Source organism: Mustela putorius, unplaced genomic scaffold, assembly GCF_011764305.1.
Source record: "Mustela putorius furo isolate JIRA1106 unplaced genomic scaffold, ASM1176430v1.1 tig00003862_pilon_pilon_pilon, whole genome shotgun sequence".
Classification (NCBI taxonomy): Eukaryota; Metazoa; Chordata; class Mammalia; order Carnivora; family Mustelidae; genus Mustela; species Mustela putorius.
In genome coordinates this window covers 1245961-1268774 of record NW_025422014.1, presented here as the reverse complement: position 1 = coordinate 1268774, position 22814 = coordinate 1245961, and positions in this window count along the sequence as shown.

The window sequence follows — 22814 nt, the reverse complement described above, 5'->3', positions numbered from 1 at the left end:
AAAAGATGGATGGTACTTTGATAGGAATTGCATTAAATGTGTAGATTGCTTTAGGTAGCATAGACATTTTCACAATATTTATTCTTCCAATCCAGGAGCATGGAACATTTTTCCATTTCTTTGTGTCTTCCTCAATTTCTTTCATGAGTACTTTATAGTTTTCTGAGTATAGATTCTGTGTCTCTTTGGTTAGGTTTATTCCTAGGTATCTTATGGTTTGGGGTGCAATTGTAAATGGGATGGACTACTTAATATCTCTTTCTTCTCTCTTGCCCTTGGTGTAGAGGAATGCAACTGATTTCTGTGCATTGATTTTATATCCTGACACTTTACTGAATTCCTGTATAAGTTCTAGCAGTTTTGGAGTGGAGTCTTTTGGGTTTTCCACATATAGTATCATATCATCTGCGAAGAGTGATAATTTGACTTCTTCTTTGCCAATTTGGATGCCTTTAATTTCCTTTTGTTGTCTGATTGCTGAGGCTAGTACCTCTAGTACTATGTTGAATAGCAGTGGTGATAATGGACACCCCTGCCATGTTCCTGACCTTAGCAGAAAAGCTTTCAGTTTTTCTCCATTGAGAATGATATTTGCGGTGGGTTTTTCATAGATGGCTTTGATGATATTGAGGAATGTGCCCTCTATCCCTACACTTTGCAGAGTTTTGATCAGGAAGGGATGCTGTACTTTGTCAAATGCTTTTTCAGCATCTATTGAGAGTATCATATGGTTCTTGTTCTTTCTTTTATTGATGTGTTGTATCACATTGACTGATTTGCGGATGTTGAACCAACCTTGCAGCCCTGGAATAAATCCCACTTGGTCGTGGTGAATATTCCTTTTAATGTACCGTTGAATCCTATTGGCTAGTATTTTGTTGAGTATTTTTGCATCTGTGTTCATCAAGGATATTGGTCTATAGCTCTCTTTTTTGGTGGGATCCTTGTCTGGTTTTGGGATCAAGGTGATGCTGGCCTCATAAAATGAGTTTGGAAGTTTTCCTTCCATTTCTATTTTTTGGAATAGTTTCAGGAGAATAGGAATTAGTTCTTCTTTAAATGTTTGGTAGAATTCCCCCGGGAAGCCGTCTGGCCCTGGGCTTTTGTTCGTTTGGAGAATTTTAATGACTGTTTCAATCTCCTTACTGGTTATGGGTCTGTTCAGGCAATTTCTTCCTGGTTCAGTTGTGGTAGTTTATATGTTTCTAGGAATGCATCCATTTCTTCCAGATTGTCAAATTTGTTGGCGTAGAGTTGCTCATAGTATGTTCTTATAATAGTTTGTATTTCTTTGGTGTTAGTTGTGATCTCTCCTCTTTCATTCATGATTTTATTTATTTGGGTCCTTTCTCTTTTCTTTTTGAGAAGTCTGGCCAGGGGTATCAATTTTATTAATACTTTCAAAGAACAAGCTCCTAGTTTCCTTGATTTTTTCTATTGTTTTTTTGGTTTCTATTTCATTGATTTCTGCTCTGATCTTTATGATTTCTCTTCTCCTGCTGGGCTTAGGGTTTCTTTCTTGTTCTTTCTGCAGCTCCTTTAGGTGTAGGGTTAGGTTGTGTACCTGAGACCTTTCTTGTTTCTTGAGAAAGGCTTGTACCGCTATATATTTTCCTCTCAGGACTGCCTTTGTTGTGTCCCACAGATTTTGAACTGTTGTATTTTCATTATCATTTGTTTCCTTGATTTTTTTCAATTCTTCTTTAATTTCCCGGTAGACCCATTCATTCTTTAGAAGGATGCTCTTTAGTCTCCATGTATTTGGGTTCATTCCAAACTTCCTTTTGTGGTTGAGTTCTAGCTTTAGAGCATTGTGGTCTGAAAATATGCGGGGAATGATCCCAATCTTTTGATACTGTTTGAGTCCTGATTTAGGACCGAGGATGTGATCTATTCTGGAGAATGTTCCATGTGCACTAGAGAAGAATGTGTATTCTGTTGCTTTGGGATGAAATGTTCTGAATATATCTGTGATGTCCATCTGGTCCAGTGTGTCGTTTAAGGCCTTTATTTCCTTGCTGATCTTTTGCTTGGATGATCTGTCCATTTCAGTGAGGGGAGTGTTAAAGTCCCCTACTATTATTGTATTATTGTTGATGTGTTTCTTTGATTTTGTTATTAATTGGTTTATATGGTTGGTTGCTCCCACGTTGGGGGCATAGATATTTAAAATTGTTAGATATTCTTGTTGGACAGACCCTTTGAGTATGATATAGTGTCCTTCCTCATCTCTTATTATAGTCTTTGGCTTAAAATCTAATTGATCTTATATAAGGATTGCCAGTCCTGCTTTCTTCTGATGTCCATTAGCATGGTAAATTCTTTTCCACCACCTCACTGGAGGTGTCTTCACGCTTAAAATGAGTTTCTTGGAGGCAACATATAGATGGGTTTTTTTTTTTTTATCCATTCTGATACCCTGTGTCTTTTGACAGGGGCATTTAGCCCATTAACATTCAGGGTAACTATTGAGAGATATGTATTTAGTGCCATTGTATTGCCTGTAAGGTGATTGTTACTGTATATGGTCTTTGTTCCTTTCTGATCTACCACTTGAGGGTCTCTCTTTGCTTAGAGGACCCCTTTCAATATTTCCTGTAGAGCTGGTTTGGTGTTTGCAAATTCTTTCAGTTTTTGTTTGTCCTGGAAGCTTTTAAACTCTCCTTCTATTTTCAATGATAGCCTAGCTGGATATAGTATTCTTGGCTGCATGTTTTTCTCGTTTAGTGCTTTGAAAATATCATGCCAGCTCTTTCTGCCCTGCCAGGTCTTTGTGGATAAGTCAGCTGCCAATCTAATATTTTTACCATTGTATGTTAGAGACTTCTTTTCCCGGGTTGCTTACAGGATTTTCTCTTTGTCACTGAGACTTGTAAATTTTACTATTAGGTGATGGGGTGTTGGCCTATTCTTATTGATTTTGAGGGGCGTTCTCTGAACCTCCTGAATTTTGATGCTCGTTCCCTTTGTCATATTGGGGGAAATTCTCCCCAATAATTCTTTCCAGTATACCTTCTGCTCCCCTCTCTCTTTCTTCTTCTTCTGGAATCCCAATTATTCTAATGTTGTTTCGTCTTATGGTGTCACTTATCTCTCGAATTCTCCCCTTGTGGTCCAGTAGCTGTTTGTTCCTCTTTTGCTCAGCTTCTTTATTCTCTGTCATTTGGTCTTCTCTATCACTAATTCTTTCTTCTGCCTCATTTATCCTAGCAGTGAGAGCCTCCATTTTTGATTGCACCTCATTAGTAGCTTTTTTAATTTCAACTTGGTTAGATTTTAGTTCTTTTATTTCTCCAGAAAGGGCTTTTATATCTCTCGAGAGGGTTTCTCTAATATCTTCCATGCCTTTTTCGAGTCCGGCTAGAACCTTGAGAATTGTCATTCTGAACTCTAGATCTGACATATTACCAATGTCTGTATTGATTAGGTCCCTAGCCTTCGTTACTGCCTCTTGTTCTTTTTTTTGTGTTGAATTTTTCCATCTTGTCATTTTGTCCAGATAAGAGTATATGAAGGAGCAAGTAAAATACTAAAAGGGTGGCAACACCCCCAGGAAGATATGCTTTAACCAAATTAGAAGAGATCTCAAATCGTGAGGGGGTTGAAAGGGGATAAAAAGAGGTTCAAAAAGGAAGAAAGAAAAAAAAAGAAAAAAGAAAAAAAAAGAAAAGAATTTTAAAAAAGAAAGCAAATAAGAAAAATATAAAAAAGAAAAAAATATATATATTGGATAAACTAGTTAAAAAAACGTTAAAAAAGAAAAAGGTAAAAGTTAAAAAAGGCGATGAAAAAAAACATAAAATGAAAAAGAAAAAAATTAAATTAATTGCAAGAGTAAAAAAAATCACAAGGAAAAAGCCACGTGTTCCGTGCTTTGCTTTCTCCCCCTCTGGAATTCTGCTGCTCTCCTTGGTATTGAAACCGCACTCCTTGTTAGGTGAACTTGGTCTTGGCTGGATTTCTTGTTGATCTTCTGGGGGAGGGGCCTGGTGTAGTGATTCTCAAGTGTCTTTGCCCCAGGCGGAATTGCACCGCCCTTATCAGGGGCCCGGGTGAGTAATTCGCTCGGGTTTGCTTTCAGGAGCTTTTGTTCCCTGAGCCCTTTCCGTAGAGTTCTGGAGGACAGGAATACAAATGGCGGCCTCCTGGTCTCCGGCCTGGAGGAGCAGAGAGCCCAGGGCCCCACTCCTCAGTGAGCCCTCACAGAACAGTGCCCAGTTACTCCCGTCTGCCTGACCTCCGGCCGCGCTCTGACCTCACCGAGCCTGCGACCGGTTCAAGGTAACACCGAGCTGGGAGCTTACTTTTGGCTCTGTCTCTGTAGCCGGCTTTCCCGTTCCAATACCCGCAAGCTCTGCGACACTCAGACACCCCCATCCTTCTGTGACCCTGCGGGACCTGAGGCCACGCTGACCCCGCGTGGGGTTCGCCCCGGTTTATCCTCTGGAGCGATGTCTCTCAGTGGAACAGACGTTTAAAAGTCCTAATTTTGTGCGCCGTTGCTCCGCCCCTTGCCGGGAGCCGGCCCCTCCCCCCAGGGTCTATCTTCCTGTCGCTTTGGATTCACTTCTCCGCTGGTCCTACCTTTCAGATAGTGGTTGTTTTTCTGTTTCCAGAATTGCTGTTCTTCTTCTCTTCGATCTGCCGATGGATTTGAAAACACCTGAAGGTGTTTGCAATCTTTCGATAAGCTATCTATGTGATCTCCGGCTAGCTGACGTAGTCTCAGCCTGCTACTTCCCCGCATCTTGACTCCTCCCCCCGAGTTTCCAAGGCTTTTAAGTCCATTCCATGACAGTGCTCCAGGTGACTCAAATATATCTCATGGTGGCCCACGTTGTCCAGGTATATCTTTTGCTGCTATCTCTGTTCTGTTGTCTTGTGACTTTTCTTGACTCTGGTACTTCTTATAATTGAATCTTGACATTTTTTTTACGGTTTAACCTCATTATTGCTGTCCAAGTTTATGGCCCTGCCCATGGCCTTTTAGGTATTTCTGGTGTTTCTGGCTGTGTTACCTCAGATGATACTTCCTTTCAGGAAGAGTAGGAATAACTTTTCACAAAAATTAAAATTTTTACTAGGCTCTCTAAAAGGGTGAGGAGAAATTTTTTCTCAGGTCATTATATCACCTGGGGAGGGAAATTCTTTTATTCTTTTATATATAAAGAATGGTTTTGCTGTTACTAGGTTTTGTTGTTACTAGGCTCTCTAAAAGGGTGAGGAGAAATTTTCTCTCAGGTCATTACATCACCTGAGGAGGGAAATTCTTTTATTTTTTTATATATAAAGAATGGTTTTGCTGTTTTCATTTTTTTATAGAACTATCTCTTGAGGAAGTTAGGACAATAGCCTCCATGCCTGTGACATTAAGTGACACTCAAAGTGTCCCTTTCAAACAAAAATAGCATCCTAAGTTTTAAGAGTATCTTGTTCTCCTTTTCATTATACAGTTCAAATTTCAGTGCACTATGTCTAACTCTTAGTGTCACTGTTCTTAGCACATTTTCAGTAGTCATAATCAAATCCTCCTACAGAAAGTAGCTCTGATGACCTGATTTGGTATGTCATTGTTCCTGGAAGGGGGGTATTCTGATTATACACATCTCTGTAATTCTTATTTCACTAAGTGATTAAATGGATTTCATATAAACTCAAATGATATGTAAAAGTTATATGCAAAACTTAATGTTGGCTGCTGTGACTCTTTAGAAAATTTCCCTTGGATAAACATGTAATACTGATTTTTAAAAGTTTCTCCTTTATGATACAGGCTTTTGGTTATGGTATGAAGAAGTCACAGCAACAAAAGGCAGAACATAGGGAATGTAGTCAATGATGTAATAGCATTGTATGGTGACAGATGGTAACTACACATGCAGTGAGTATAGCATAACATATAGAGTAGTCAAATCACTATGCTCATATGAAACTAATGTAATGTGAGCCGAGCCAACTATACTTCAATAAAAAGAAGTTTTATCTTTACATTTTGTTGGTAAAACCCACAGGAAACTTATAAGTGACATGGGAATATAACTAGGGAAAGGAGAGGACAGTTTCCACCAGAAAGCATGAACTAAATCCCTCTTTTTGTGGGTAGCAATAAAATCTTTCTAATCAGTTCAATGCCCAGGGAAAAATTGAATTAAAAAAAAAAATGTGGTTCCATTATTGCATACCCAGAAAAAACCACAGTTAACTATTAAGTTGTCATAGAAACACAGTACTGCTATATAATATAATCATGTATTTTTTAATAAAGAAATGGCTAAGATAGTATGGACAGTAGGTGCTCCAGAATCTCAACTCTGCTAGTGGTCACCAGAACTGAAGGTAAGCAAATGACTAAAGGAGCAGAACCATTAGTTCTCTTCTGATACAATACTCCTTTAAGAAAAATAAATGGCTGGCTAAGATAAAGTGTACAACACAAAACACAAAACACTCAACTTCTGACAGAGAAAGCTCTAGGATGAAAGCTCTAAAAACCAAACCATATTGCCCAACATTCATTTGGTTGGGACTACTACTTCTCAGGTTTCATGAGTTTGAAACACTAAGAGTACCAGAGACTAGATAAACTTCCTGGGTCAAACTTTGAGGTTAATGTCTTTTTTTTTTTTTTTTTCTGTTACCAATAGCTTGTTGATTATGGCTGGTCCACTGTAAAATTGTGCATTTGACTTTCTTTTCTCATGTAGAATTCCTGTCCATTGTCTGGGTCATTTAAAGGGAGTTCTGGACTTTATAAAAGATTCTACCAGTTTTGTGATTTTAGCACATCATTTAACCCATTTGAACCTTAGTTTCCTCATCTGTAATCAGTACTCACTCCAATAACAGGTAGTGCAAAGACTGTCTGGACTCCCCTGGAAAGAAATTACATGAATTACATGTTCAGACACTCCCAGAAGGAACTCAAACATTTTTCCTGTCATGCTTTAGTGTTCAGAGGCCCTGGGAGAGAGGAAGAGAGAAGCAGGCATTTTCCAATACTAAACTACTGACCTAGTTAACCATCTTAGGAGTAAAAATGTATTTGTGTAGCTTATGTCCTGTACTTGAATTAAACATAAATCTCATCTGCTGTGCTTTCCAAATCACATTCAAAGAAGTTACAAGGACAGAGTGGTCAAATGCTGTGCAGCAATCAGAGATGCAAACGGAAACAATTTTCTTTGGCAGTGCTGATTGTACCACTGCGCTTCCTCTACCTTGGATTTCACCACTGACTATCACTCTTGGACTGTGTTTTGGTAATAGTGCTTAAGTTGTATATTCCCAGAGGGCAGGACTAAGACCAATAGGTTTTAATTTAGAAACATACATTTAAACATACATTTAATCTCTCCTTCTATTTTCAATGATAGCCTAGCTGGATATAGTATTCTTGGCTGCATGTTTTTCTCGTTTAGTGCTTTGAAAATATCAGGTTAAAGCCTCTGCCTTCCACTCAGGTCATGGACTCTACTCAGCAGGGAGCCTGCTACATTCCCCCCTCTACACCCCGCCTGCCTCTCTGCCTACTTGTGATCTCTGTCTGTCAAATAAATAAATAAAATCTTTTTAAAAAACCCATACATTTGACTAAATATTAAATCAAGCAAACGGGCAAATAAAGACTTTCTAACAATTAGAGTTATGACAAGTATTAAGCTGGCTATTCCCAAAGGCATTCAAGTGAAGTTTGGCACCCACCTATGGGAGGGAGAACTTGTAAATCTGATAGGAGTACAGCCTCTTACATAACTTTCTACTGCATATTCACAAAAGGCATAATATATGGATCTTATCTTTAAAACAGATTTATTTATCTTTGGGAAGTACTTACAGAAGAAGAAAGGCCATTTGCATTAATTAGAAGACTGCTTCAATCATCAAATTCTTGCTAATGTTTGTTAAGTTTAGTTCAGTTCAGAAAGCCCTTACTGGGTACAGGTTTTATGCTAAGCCCTGGGGAAGACAGTACAGGGGAGACAGACATCTAAGAAATATCTTTACCCATCCATCAAAATCTCTCAGTCATGTAAGGAGCTTGTAGGTTAATACAAGCCTAATGTGAGTTTTAGAGACTAAATATAGAAAGAGATAAATAAAATAAGTACATTTATTCATCAGCTATTGTTTCTAATTATGCCTGTGTCTACTGATATTGTTTTTCTTCCCTTGTTCACTCTTACTTATCTACTCAAATCAAGACCACTTGTCCCACTTCCTCTAAAAAAGCTTTTAATGATTATTTCAGTCTTTTTTTTTTAAAGATTTTATTTATTTATTTGACAGAGAGAGATCACAAGTAGGCAGAGAGGCAGGCAGAGAGAGAGAGAGAGAGAGAGAGAGAGGAGGAAGCAGGCTCCCTGCTGAGCAGAGAGCCTGATGTGGGACTCGATCCCAGGACCCTGAGATCATGACCTGAGCCGAAGGCAGCGGCTTAACCCACTAAGACACCCAGGCGCCCCAATGATTATTTCAGTCTTAAGTCATTACTCTCACTCCTAATTTCTAACTGTTATGGGTTGAATTGTGTCCTCTAAATACACATGCTGAAGTCCTAACTCCAGGAACCTGTGAATATGACCTTATTTGAAAACAGATTCTTTGGGGTGCCTGGTTGCCTCAGTTGAGTGTCTGACTCTTCCTTTTAGCTCAGGTCATAATCTCAGTGTCGAAATCAAGCTCTGCATCAGGCTCTGTTGGGCATGGAGCCTTCTTAAGATTCTCTCTCTCTCCATTTCTTTTTGCCCCTTCACCCCACTCTCTCTTCTCTCTCTCTCTCTCAAAAAAAAAAAAAAAAAAGAAAAGAAAAGAAAAGAAAAGGAAGAAAACAAGGCCTTTGCAGATACAAGCGTGTAGAAGTGAGGTCATATTGGAGTAGGGTGGGCTCTAGATCTAATAGGATTAATGTCCTTATAAGAAGAGGAAGATATGAACACAGGAATAGAGATACATGGGGAGAATGCTGTATGAAGATAGAGAAAAATGCTGAAGTCATGAGTCTACAAGCCAAGGAAAACCAAGGACTGCTTGCCAGCAATAACTAGAAGCTAGTAGAGAAAAATGGTCCAGAGTCTCCCTCATGGTGTTCAGAATAATCAAGACCTTGTCAAGACCTTGATTTCAGACTTGCAGCCTCTAGATCTGCTATAAATAAAGTATGCTTCAAGCCACCAGTTTTGTGATACTTTATTATGGAATCTTTGGAAACATATATTGACATATCTCTTATCTGTATTACATGGTTTAACACTCAAGAACATATGTAACAGGAGCTGACCAGAGAAATATCAGCACTAGAGGAAAGTAGTTTTGAGTGAAGTGAGTTCTGAGTCTGAGCTACAAAAATGTGCAGGATTTGGAACTGGAAGCAAGTGAGAAGGATGTCTTTGGTTATAATATATGAGTCAAGTATGTGGTTAATATATGAGTCAAGTAAAAAAATAACAACAACAAAATTTTAAAAAGTAAAACCTACATATCTAGTCTATATAAGTTAGTAGGAGAACTAGCTCATTTAATTCTCATAACCATCCTGCTATTATGCTTTATTGTTCCCATTATGAAAGTATGTTCATTGTAGTGATGTTTAAAGTTGTAGAAAGATAAAACAAAAAGAATAAAATGACATAATCTTCTCACAGTTAACTATTTGAAATATTTCTTTCAAGTCTTTCATTGTTTTATAAATATACACATCCAGTATATATTTGTAAATTGGGGCATCACTGTGTGTGTGTATATATATATATATATATATATATATATATATATTTCTTTTTTTTCTTCACATTATGAATGTTTTCTCATAAGATTAAATATTACTTAAGATATCATTTAAATGTTCACAGAATATTCCATTTAAGGAATAAATCATGAATTATTTGAGCTTTTTCTTATTGTTGGTCCTTTCGGTTTCCAGTGTTATTATATATAAATGATGCCACAATAGCAGGTTTATAAATTAATGTCTGTTAGATTTCAGACTATTTTCTTTGGCTAATTTCTTAGAAGTGAAGTCCATGTATCAAGGTTATGGGTTATGAACTATTTGAAGCCTTTTGGTATGCTTTGCAATTGCTTTCCAGAAAATTTGTGCCAATTTATATTGCCTGAGTGTAGGAGAATGTTAATTTTACCACACCCTTACCAAGACTAGATTATTACTTTTGGAATTTTTGATAATTAGGAAAAAAGAAAAATACCTCCTACACTGTTGGTGGGAATGCAAGCTGGTGCAACCACTCTGGAAAACAGCATGGAGGTTCCTCAAAATGTTGAAAATAGAACTGCCCTATGACCCAGCAATTGCACTATTGGGTATTTACCCTAAAGAAACAAACATAGTGATCCAAAGGGGCACGTCCACCCAAATGTTTATAGCAGCAATGTCCACAATAGCCAAACTATGGAAAGAACCTAGATGTCCATCAACAGATGAATGGATCAAGAAGAGGTGGTATATATACACAATGGAATACTATGCAGCCATCAAAAGAAATGAAATCTTGCCATTTGCGACAACATGGATGGAACTAGAGCGTATCATGCTTAGCGAAATAAGTCAAATGGAGAAAGACAACTATCGTATGATCTCCCTGATATGAGGAAGTGGTGATGCAACATGGGGGCTTAAGTGGGTAGGAGAAGAATCAATGAAACAAGATGGGATTGGGAGGGAGACAAACCAGAAGTGACTCTTAATCTCACAAAACAAACAGGGTTGCTAGGGGGAGGGGGGTTGGGAGAAGGGGGGTGGGATTATGGACATTGGGGAGGATATGTGCTTTGGTGAGTGCTGTGAAGTGTGTAAACCTGGCGATTCAGAGACCTGTACCCCTGGGGCTAAAAATGTATGTTTATAAAAAATAAAAAATTTAAAAAAAAAGAAAAAAGAAAAATAGTACCACATTTAGTGTGTATTTATTGTTGGTGAGGTTGGAAATTTTTCATACTTTTCAGTCATTTATATTCAGTTCATAAGTTTCTTATTCTCCTTGTTCATTTTTGTTTGATGTTATTAGTGTTTTCCTTATTGGCTGGATTTAAAAAGTTTCATTAACCCCATTTTGAAGATGAGGAAGTTGAGACCTAGAGAGATTATATAAACCCCTCAAGGTCACATACATAATAAAGGTAGTTAAAAGTATCCTAATTCTTATTCTAAAGGCCAGTTCTTTTCTACCATGCCATATCTCCTTTCAAGATAGTTGTCTTTGCTAATGAGGGACAACTGAGTTGTTGAAATCAGTTACCTTCCTGCTTATTAAATACTTCTATAATCCATCATTTGCCTACATGTCAAAGTCATAGTTGTTCCTGTGATTTTAACCAGGATAATCCATATTATTCCTGGCCTCATCTAGAACACAAACACCTAGAGAAAGGGACTTGAATCCAATGCTGGTCACAATTTTTTGGTTAGTCCTCTAGGACATTTCTTCAACACAGATTTCCTCCCACACTTTACATTCTCCTACTGACCAGAGTGATTGAGTTCACTTACAAAACCAACTGAATCCAGGCAAATAGTTTAGAATGCACTTTGTTCCATTCAATACCTAGTTACTAGTTTGGCTGAATTTTTCATGTTTTCTTGCATAGTGCTGAAGCACCTGGAGTTAGAATTTGTGGATGAAAACAATGAGCAAATTTGAATCTAAAATAAGGCTGCAGGTTGAGATAATGGGTTAGTTGGAGTGATTATATGCTCTAAAGAATAACAGTTCTCTGGATCCAAAAAGTTATTAATCAAATTGATGTATAGGAAGCTTATAAAATAAAATGCTCAAATCTGAGAATAACAAACTACCCTAAATATAATTTCTCCCTTTTTATACGTTTCTGAGTCCACTGCATACAAAACACTTACACATGAAGACAAAATCAACTGTTGCATTGAAACCAAAATACCCTACCAAATTTCCTTTTAAGGGGCAATAATAAATACAGAATTTGGCCATCCATAATTGCACTGAAAGTATGCTGGCTGGTTTTCACTAACTGAAATTTAATTAGTGTCTAAGCAAACAAGAAATTCCTGTTTGAAAAAAATCAAATAAAACGGAAAAAACAAATTACAACTGGTGTGCACGTTCTTCCTGGCAATGTGGTCTCTGAATAAATGTGGTAATATGACCCAGACCTCTTTCCTTCTTGTGTATGTCTGTCTCTCTTTCCTTCCTCTTACTTAATACAGTTTAAATAAAGAAACATCTGCTTGAACTCTGAAATCGGGATCCCTGCTTTGGGAAGACAAAGGAGAAAAAAATAAGTATTTGTACAGATGTGTACAGCACACCATGTAGGCTCTTTACCAGAGAGAGCCCATAGACTGGAAGTTGGCCATTTTTAGAAGGAAGCTACTTATTTTTATCTCAAGAATAGAGAAAGTACTCTAAAAATGACTTAGTGGTCAGAGGGTTGACCTCTGGCATAGAAGGGAATGGGATTCCAGAAGAAAAATGCTGATGATACATAATGATAACTACCATCTCATGAGCAGTGACCAGGCACTGTGCTAAATATAGTACATACATTATCATACTTAATACTCACAAAATTCTAAAAGGGAGATAGTAGAATTATTCTAAGTCTAGGATACTAAAGCTAAAATGAGTTAAGTCATTTGCCCAATATTATTCCACTAAGAGACTATAGAACTGGTACTCAAACTCAGGATTACAAAGCTTTGTTTATTCCACTATACAATATTGTCACATGGATGATTAATTTTAATTTTACATAATTAGAAAAATAAATAAATGTCATCATTAATTCTACCACCTAGTCTATACTACTTTTTTCTTTCTTTTTATCATTCTTCTTATTAAAAATAATTGCAGAGACTTCCTGTCAAGACAACTTGCTGTAGACCTACTTCCTCTTTCTCCACACCAAGTAAAAATATAAACCCTGGAAATGGCCCAAGGTATACTAAAAAAGAGCTCTGAATGATAGTAGGAAGAAAGTGAACTACATGTAGTGTCCATCACTTGCAATGAGAAGGTGACTTAGACCCAGTGTTTCCTTTCCCATGACATAGTAACAAAGCAGCCCAGGTAGGTGCATTCTTTTCCTGGATCACACTGGAATCCATCTAACAACATGAGATAATTCTAACACTTCTAGCAAGGGATACCAGGTGGGAGCTTGGACAAAAATCAAGAGCCAGGAGCAGCACTCGTGCCAGGTCTAAGATTGTCTTCCTTCCATGAGATACTAAGGGGGAGAGACAGAGCTGGCAGGAGAGACCTAACTATACAGCAGGTGACCTGATTCAGGAAGTTTCTTTGTTCCCCCAATCATAAGAATCTTCTCCTGAACCCAGAAACCAGGACTGGCATCCAGAACTATTAGGAGGGATGCATCATTAATAAGTGGCTGACTCAGAATTCTTTGTCCTTTCAGGCCAAGAGTCTTCTTCTCTGACCCAGAGAAACTAGACAAGAGGGTCAGACAATAATGGGACTCCACCACAAACACACTCACAGAGATACAACCCACCTAGAGGGTCAGCCTGGGTAGTCCTCTTCCATCCTCTCAGAAAACACCAATGAGATCCAGTGAGAGTCCTAGCAGCACCAACTAAACCAAGCAGACCAAAATAACCTAGAAAAGGCTATGAAAATTAAACTGCCATCAAAATTACAGCCCACAAAATTATACCAGGACCTGGTGTGTGCATGTTAAACTTATATAGGGTTACTTCTTGATATATAGGGTTACTTCTTGATAAAATAAAGAGTTTGAAAGGATTTAGAGTATCCTAAAATAATACACATTGCCGGAAGCACTAAATGTGTGGACAATACACTGAATCACAAAGTGAATAAGACCATCAGTTGACACCAACACCAAGATGAATCAAATATTGAATCTAGTTGACAATGATTTTAAAGAAGCTGTGATACAGTGATTCTAAAAGCAGTTACAACTTACATTAAATTAAAGAAAGGGGAAAATCTCAGGGAAAGAAAATGAGAATATTACCAGTTGTTAAGTAAGTAGTATTGTACAGAATCATTTGCTTTACTTTCATAACTTAATTTGATTCTTAATAAGACTCTAAGTTTGATTTTATAATCCCATTTTAACATGAGAAAACTGAAGTTTACCATAACCCCTCACATAACCTATTGTATTACACCTGATCAGCTTGACTTATTTACGCTACCTATTTGATCTGTAGACATCTGAGCTTGCCATCTCTAATAGGCAAAAACAGAAAGGGTACTTGAAGTAGGGCAAACAGTGTGAGTGAAGATACAGGAACAGAAATGATTATAGGACATTTGAAGGCAAATGTCTTGAGCAAAGAGTATGTGTTGAGGAGTAACTGGACAAAATATTGTAGAGGGAAAAGAGGGTCAGATTATAGAAAACAGAGAAAGAGAAGTAGAGAAAGGAAATAATGAAGGGAAAATGAGAGAGAGGAAAACAAGAATATTAAGTGCCTATTAGGGGTTCCTAATTTTCCATTATTACTAGTTCCCTTACATGCACACTATTTGAGCTAGTTTCTTAAAGTGCAATACCTCTGTCTCATCTCCAGGTTTTTCCTAAATGCTATCCCTACTGCTTAGAATCTTTGCCCACAACCTTCTATTAACTTTTCAAGGTTAACTCAGATATGCTGTCAACTATTCCAGGAAGCCTTTCTTAAAAGTCCCCTCCACTAGCCAGTTTCCCTCTTCTCCATACCATCCTCCCAAGATAAATTCTTTCTCTATGTTCCTATGACCTATTCTGCATGCCTCTGTTGGCAATTATCTTGTTGCATTTATTAACCTGTCAGGCTTTTTCTTTATTTTTAAAATTTATTTATGTATTTCATATTTCAAGTTTTTATTTAAATTCCAGTTAGTTAACATATAGTCTATTAATAGTTTCAGGAGAATTTGGTGATTCATCACTTATGTATAACAGACAGTGGTCATTATATATAACAAGTGTCTTCCTTAATACCCATCACCCATTTAGCCCATCTCCCCTCCCACCACCCCTCCAGCAACCCTCAGTGTGTTCTCTGTAGTTGAGTCTGTTTTATGCTTAAGATCTCTCTTTTTTCCCTATGTTCATCTGTTTTGTTTGTTAAATTCCACATATGAGTGAAATCTTATGGTATTTGTCTTACTTTGGCTTTTTTCACTTAATATAATACACAGTAGCTCTATCCATGTCCATACAAATGGCAATATTACATTCATATACCTATCTATATCTATCTATATCTATATCATCTATATCTATATCTATATTTAACTGTCTATATCTGTACATTACCTCTTCTTTATCCATTCATTAGTTGATGAACTTTTGGTATCTTTCCATAATTTGGCTACTACTGCTGCTATAAATATTGGGGTGTATATGTCCTTTGGAATCAATATTTTTGTATCATTTGGGTAAATACCTAGTAGTGTAATTTCTGGGTTGTAGGATAGTTCTATTTTCCACTATTTGAGGAATGTCCATATTGTTTTCCAGAGTGACAACATCAGTTTACATTCCCATCAAAAGTGTAGAGGGTTTCCCTTTTCTCCTCATCCTCACCAACATCTGTTGTTTCCTGTGTTGTTAATTTTAGCCATTCTGACAGGGGGGAGGTGGTATCTCATTGTGGTTTTGATTTGTATTTCCCTGTTGATGAGTGATGTTGCACATGGTTTCATGTGTCTGTTAGCCATCTATACAGTTTCTTGGAAAAATATCTATTCATGTCTTCTGTCCATCTTTTTATTTTTATATTTTATTTTATTTTTAAAATAAATTTTGTTAGTTAACATACTGTGTAATATTGGTTTCTGGAGTAAAATTCAGTGATTCATCTCTTACATACAGTACCCAGTGCTCATCACAAGTGTCTCTTTAATATCCACCACCCATCTAGCTCATCTCCAACCCACTTCCCTCAGTTTGTTCTCCAAGAGTTTGTTCTCCATCATCCCTCAGTTTATTTTCTATCCTTAAGAATCTCTTATTACTTGTTTCCCTTTTTCTTTTCCCATGTGTTCATGTTTTCTTTCTTAAATTCCACATATGAAAGAGATCATATGGCATTTGTCTTTATTTGGTTGACTTATTTCACATAGCATAATACATTCTAGCTCCACTCACCTTGTAGCAAATGGCAAGAATTCATTCTTTTGCTTGCCTGAATAATATTCCATTGTCTGCCTATTTCTCAACTAGATTATTGTTTTTTTGTGTGTTGAATTTGATAAGTTCTTTTTTTTTATTTTAATTTTTTATTTTTTATAAACATATATTTTTATCCCCAGGGGTACAGGTCTGTGAATCACCAGGTTTACACACTTCACAGCACTCACCAAATCACATACCCTCCCCAATGTCAAAGTTTGGATACTAATGCTTTATCAGATATTTTGTTTGCATATATCTTCTCCCGTTCCAAAGATTGCCTTTTAGTTTTGTTGATTGTTTCCTCCAATGTGCAGAAACTTTTTATCTTGATGATATACCAATAGCTCATTTTTGCTTTTATTTTCCTTGTCTCCAGTGACATGTCTAGTAAGAAATTGTTATGGCTGATGTCAAAGAGGTTGCTGCCTATGTTCTCTAGGATTTTGATGGTTTCCTGTCTCGCATTTAGGTCTTTCATTCATTTTGAATTTATTTTTTTGTACAGTGTAAGAAAGTGGTCCAGTTTTATTCTTTTGCACATTGCTGTCCAGTTTTCCCAACACAATTTGTTGAAGAGACTGTCTTTTTTCCATTGAATATTCTTTCCTGATTTGTTAATTAATTGACTATATAATTGTGGGTTTATTTTTGGGTTTTCTATTCTATTCCATTGATCTATGTGTCTGTTTTTGTGCCAGGACCATAGTGTCTTGACTACAGCTTTGCAATATAGCTTGAAGTCTGGAATTGTGATGCCTCTGGCTTTGATTTTCTTTTTCAGCATTTCATGGGTTATTCAGAGTTTTTTGTGGATCCATACAAATTTTAGGATTGTTTGTCCTAGCTCCATGAAAAAATGTTCATGGTATATTGATAGGGATTACATTAAATTTATAGTTTCTTTAGGTGTATAAACATTTTAAACAATATTTGTCCTTCAAATCCATGAACGCAGAATGTGTTTCCATTTCTTTGTGTCTTCTTCAATTTATTTCATAAGTGTTCTATAGTTTTCAGTGTACAGGTCTTTCACCTCTTTAGTTAGGTTTATTCCTAGATATCTTATGGTGTTTGTTGCAATTGTAACTGGGATTGATTGCTTCATTTCTCTTTCTACTGCCTCATTCCTGGTGTATAGAAATGCAACAGATTTCTGTACATTGATTTTTGTATCCTATGACTTTTCTGAATTCATGTACCAATTCTAGCAATTTTTTTGGTGAAGTCTTTCAGATTTTCTACATGTTGCCTGTGAATAGTACAAGTTTAAGAACTTTCTTGCTGATTTGGATACTTTTTAAAATTAACATAAAATGTATTATTTTTTCAGGGGTACAGGTCTGTGATTCATTACTCTTACACAATACATAATGCTTACCACAACACACACCCGTCCCAATGTCCATCATCTTTTATACCTTTTTGTTGTCTGAATGCTGAGGCAAGAACTTCCAATACTGTGGTAAATAACAATGGTGGGAGTTGACATTCCTGTCTTCTTCCTGACCATAGAGGAAAAACTCTTAGCTTTTCCTCAATGAGGATGATATTAGCTGCCTGTCTTATATGGCCTTATAATGCTGAAGTATGTTCCCTGTATCCCTACTTTGTTGAAGGTTTTTATCAAAGTTGTTTGGTGTACTTGGCCAAATGCTTTTTCCACATCTATTGAGAAGATCATATGGTTCCTGTTTTTTCTTTTATTTAATATGGTGCATCACCTTCATTGATTTAGAATATTGAACCACCCCTAGAGCCCAGGATTAAATCCCAATTGATTGTGGTGAATGATTATTTCAGTGTAGTGTTGGATTCAGTTTACTAGTATTTTGTTGATAATTTTTGCATCCATGTTCATTAGGATGGTGGTCTGCAATTCTCTTTTTTTAGTGGGATCTTTGTCTGGTTTTAGAATCAAGGTAATGATGGCCTCCTAGAATAAACTTAGAAGTTTTCTTTCTATTTCTATTTTTTTTAACAGTTTGAGAAGAATAGGTATTAACTCTTCTTTAAAAGTTTGGTAGAATTTGCCTGTGAAGCCGTCTGGTCCTGAACTTTCATTTATTGAGAGATATTTAGTTACTCGTTCAATTTCTTGGCTACTTATGAGTCTGTTCAAGTTTTCTATTTCTTCCTGTTTCAGGTTTGGTAACTTATATGCTTCTAGGAATTTATCCATTTCTTCCAGATTGTCAGATTTTGTGGCATCTAATTTTTCACAATATTCTCTTATAATTGTTTCTATTTCTATGGTATTTGTTTTGATTTTTCCTCTCTTATTCATAATTTTATTTATTTGGGTCCTTTCTCTTTTCCTTTGATAAGTATGGCTAGGGGGTTATCAATCTTATTAATTCTTTCAGAGAACCAGCTAGTAGCCCTGCTGATCTGTTCTAATTTTTTTTGCTCTGAATATATCTGTTAAGTCCATCTGGTCCAGTGTGTCATTCAAAACCATTGTTTCCTTGCTGCTTTTCTGCTTAGATGGTCCGTCCATTGCTCTAAGTGGGGTGTTAAATTCCATTGCTATTATTGTATTACTATCAGTGAGTTTCTTTATGTTTGTTATTAATTTTTTTTTTATATTCAGGTGCTCCTAAGCTGGGGACATAGGTATTTACAATTATTAGATCGTTTGTTGGATAGACCCCTTTATTATGATATAGTGCCTTCTTCATTTCTTATTACAGTCTTTGTTTTATTTTATTTTAAATTTTATTTACTTATTTGAGAGAGAGAGAGAGAGAGAGAGAGACCATACACAAGGAGGAGGGAGGAACAGAGGGAGAAGGAGAAGCAGGCTCACCATAGAGCATGGAGCCTGATGCAGGCCTCAGTCCCAGGTCCTTGTTATCATGACCTGAGCTGAAAGCAGAAAGCAGATGCTCAATTGACTGAGTCACCCAGGCACCCACAGTCTTTGTTTCAAAATTTAGTTTGTGTGATATAAGCATGGTTACCCTGGCTTTCTTTTGATATCCATTAGCATGATAGGTGGTTCTCCATCCTCTCACTTTCAATCTTTAGGAGTCTTTATGTCTAAAATGAGTGTCTTGTAGGCAGCATAGAGATGAGGGGTTTTTTTGTTTGTTTGTTTGTTTTTGTTTTTTGTTAATCCATTCTGATACCCTGTGCTTTTTCATTGGAACATTTAGTCTACTTACATCCACAGTAATTAGTGATAGATATGAATTTATTGCCATTGTGTTATTTGTAATGTTGATGTTTCTGGTGGTGTTCTCTGTTCCTTTTTAATCTTTTTTGCTTTTTGTCTTTCTTTCCACTGAAAGCATCCCTTCTAATATTTCTTTTTTTTTCTTTTTAAGTTTTTTTTTTTTTTTTTATGTCAGAGAGAGTACAAGCAGAGAGGGGAAAGAGGGAGAGGGAGAGAATCTCAAGCAGACTCCCCACTGAGTGGGGATCCTGATGCAGTTCTTGATACCACAATCCTGAGGTCATGACCTGAGCTGAAATCAAGAGTTGGACACTTAAATGACAGAGCCACCCTGATGCCTTTCCATTTTAATATTTTTTGCAGGTCTGGTTTAGTGGTCACAAACTCCTTTAGTTTTTGCTTGTCTGGGACACTCTTTATCTCTCCTATTCTGAATGCCAGTGCTCCTGTGTAAAGTATTCTTGGTTGTATATTTTTACCATCAGCTTGTTGAATATATCATAGCACTGACTTCCTGTCTGTCAAGTTTCTGTGGACAGTTTTGCTGCAAATCTGCTGTGTGTTCCCTTGTTGGTTAAGGACCTTTTCCTCTGATGCTTTCAGGATTATTTCCTTGTCTATTTATTTTGTGAATTTGAGTACCAATTTTCATGGTGTGGGTCAGCTTTTGTTGAATTTGATGCGAGTTGTCTGTGCCTCTTGAATTTTGATGTCTGCATATTTCTCCCAATTAGGGAACTTTTTAGCTATAATTTTCTCAAATAAGCCTTCTGCCCCCTTGATCCTCCTTTCTTCTTCTGGAACTCCTATGATACCAGTGTTATAACACTTTAAGGAGTCACTGAGTTCCCTAGGTCTACAATCGTGATCGAATACTTTTCTTTCCCTCTTCTTTTCAGCTTCATTAGTTTCCATACATCTTGTCTTCTATATCACTGATACATTCCTCTGTTTCATCGATCGTTGCTGTCATTGAATCTAGTCAGTTATCATCTCATTTATAGGATTTTGTATTTTATTGTGACAATTTCTTAGCTCTTTTATCTCTGCAGTAGGACATTCTCTAGTGTCTTCTATGCTTTTCTCAAGCCCAACTAGTATTATTATAATTGTTGTTTTAAATTCTGGTTCAGGCTTATTACCTATATCAGTTTTGATTAAATTCCTGACCATTACTTCTTCCTGTTCTTTCTTATGGATGAATTCCTCCATCTTGTCATTTTGCCTATGTCACTTGAAATGTGTGTGATTTTTAGGAAAGCCCATTATGTTTCCTATTCCTGAGTGTAATGGCTAGATTAAAAGGTCCTATACTATATTGGGCCTGATGCTTAAGGAGCATTTTAAAGTGTACACTCTGCTATTGTGTTTTGGTTCTCCTTCCTTCAGTTCAATCTTCTGCAGAGTTTCTCCTTGACTGAAGTGGGGGTAGGGTGCTTGGACCTTGTCCATTGTGTGGCGATTTTTAACTAGGGGTTTTTTAGTCTGCTTTTTAAAAGAAGATGGATCCTTCCATGAGGTGGTCTTTTTTTCCCCTGTAGGTATGCAGTTAGTTATCTCAGTCCTTAGAGTGATTTTTTTGGATGTTTAAATGATTTCATATTTATCTAGTTCTGTTAGAGGGATGAACCAAGCTTAGTGTCCCCCTACTCCTTCACCATTTTAACTCTATGCCCAGTATTTTAGAGGCCTCCATGAAGAAGTATTTTCCACTTGTAGGAAAGATTTTATTTTGTAGTAAGCCCCACAGACATGGTACAGGACTTTAGTATCTGTCCTTACCCCTATGGTTAATCAATCAATTGATATAGTAGCTGCTGTGATGACTGTCTTATATGAAACCTAAAGAATCTGTCATAAGAGAAACAGATGGGTTGAGAACCTAAGAAAAGCAAGGATGCTGCTGATGGTAAAATGGTGGGAAAAAGGCCCATAAAGGTCTTTTTTAAACAATTGTTGTGCTATCTAATATTATCTAGCACCCTGAGAGAAAATACAGGCAGACGACCTAATTCTGTTTTGTTAAGCATGTGGAAGGTATTGCCCAAGTTTAAGCAACCAATTATTGGTCTCACACTAACAGAGTATTCTAGCTCTAACAAACACTGGGGCTGAATGCACACTTATCTATGGAAACCCTTTGAAATTTGGGGAAGGAAATAAATAGTATTAATGTTGATGAGGGGAAATTATCCAAAGCTGAGAAACTAGGCTCTACCTTCCTATCTCTCTAGTGCATATTGTCCCCATTCCTGAGTATATTTTGAGTGTAGATGTTTTAGAGAACCTGAATCTAACTCTAATAACATGAAAACTCAGGTGGCATATCCCAGGAGAGAAACCCATTATAATGGGTGGTGCAAAATGGGAAGCTATACAGCTCCTTGTTCCCAGAGAATAATAAATGTAAAAGAGTATAAGCTACCTGGGAGGCATAACAAGATCACTGCTATCACAAGAGTATTAGAAAACATGGAGGTAATCAAGATTGCTCAAATCCCATTCAACAGTCCAATTTAGCCTATAAAGAAATATAATGGGATCCAATGAATGGTAATAGAGTATAAAGAACATAGTAAAATTATCTGCTCATCCATGCCATGGTGCCTAACATTTTTTTTATATAGAAAATGTGACATCCATAAGACATATCATTGTGTGCTCGATCTATCTAACAACTCTTTCAGGATTTCATTAAGTCCTGAATCCCACGACAAATTCTCCTTCAGATGAAATGGGGGAGACAATGGAACTTCCAGGCTTTGCTCCAAGGGTATTTTCATAATCTCAGTTTGTCACAGAATAGTAACCAGAGATTTGGAAAAATGGATATTGCCAGAGGAGATGGTGCCTTTTCATTATATAGATGATGTTGTGTTAGCCTGTGATGATTTATTCTCCCAGTCTCAAACAGCCATGTAATTACAGGCATCCTTAAAGTCACAAGGATGGGAGGTGAATACTGATGAGATTCAAGGTCTGGGTCAATCATTAAAATTCCTGGGCATTATGTGGCTAGGAAAGATAAAACTAATTCCAGAAATAGTCATTTACAAAATACACACTTCCCCAGTCCTTAAAATGGTAAAGCAAATGCAGGATTTTGATGGTTTATTGGGTTATTGGAGACCTTTTTTTCCTCATCTAGTACAGCTATTAAGATCTTTATATGTCTTGGTTAAGAAAGGAAGACAATGAGACAGGGGTTTTACAGACCTGTACCCCTGGGGATAAAAATATATGTTTACAAAAAATAAAAAATTAATAATAAAAAAAGAGCCCTTTTAAAAGGCAAAAATCCTAGTAAAACAAATACAGGGCTTGGGGGTATTAATGTCAGATATGAGCTGTGAATTAGATGTAAGTAACTGGAAGTGTTAGGGGTTTGGGGCTGTGGCACAGACAAAATGAGAAATCCCTTTAGGATTCTGGTCTCAGTTATGGAAAGAAGCTGGGTATAATATAATTGAGAAACAACTATTCGCTATATACCTTG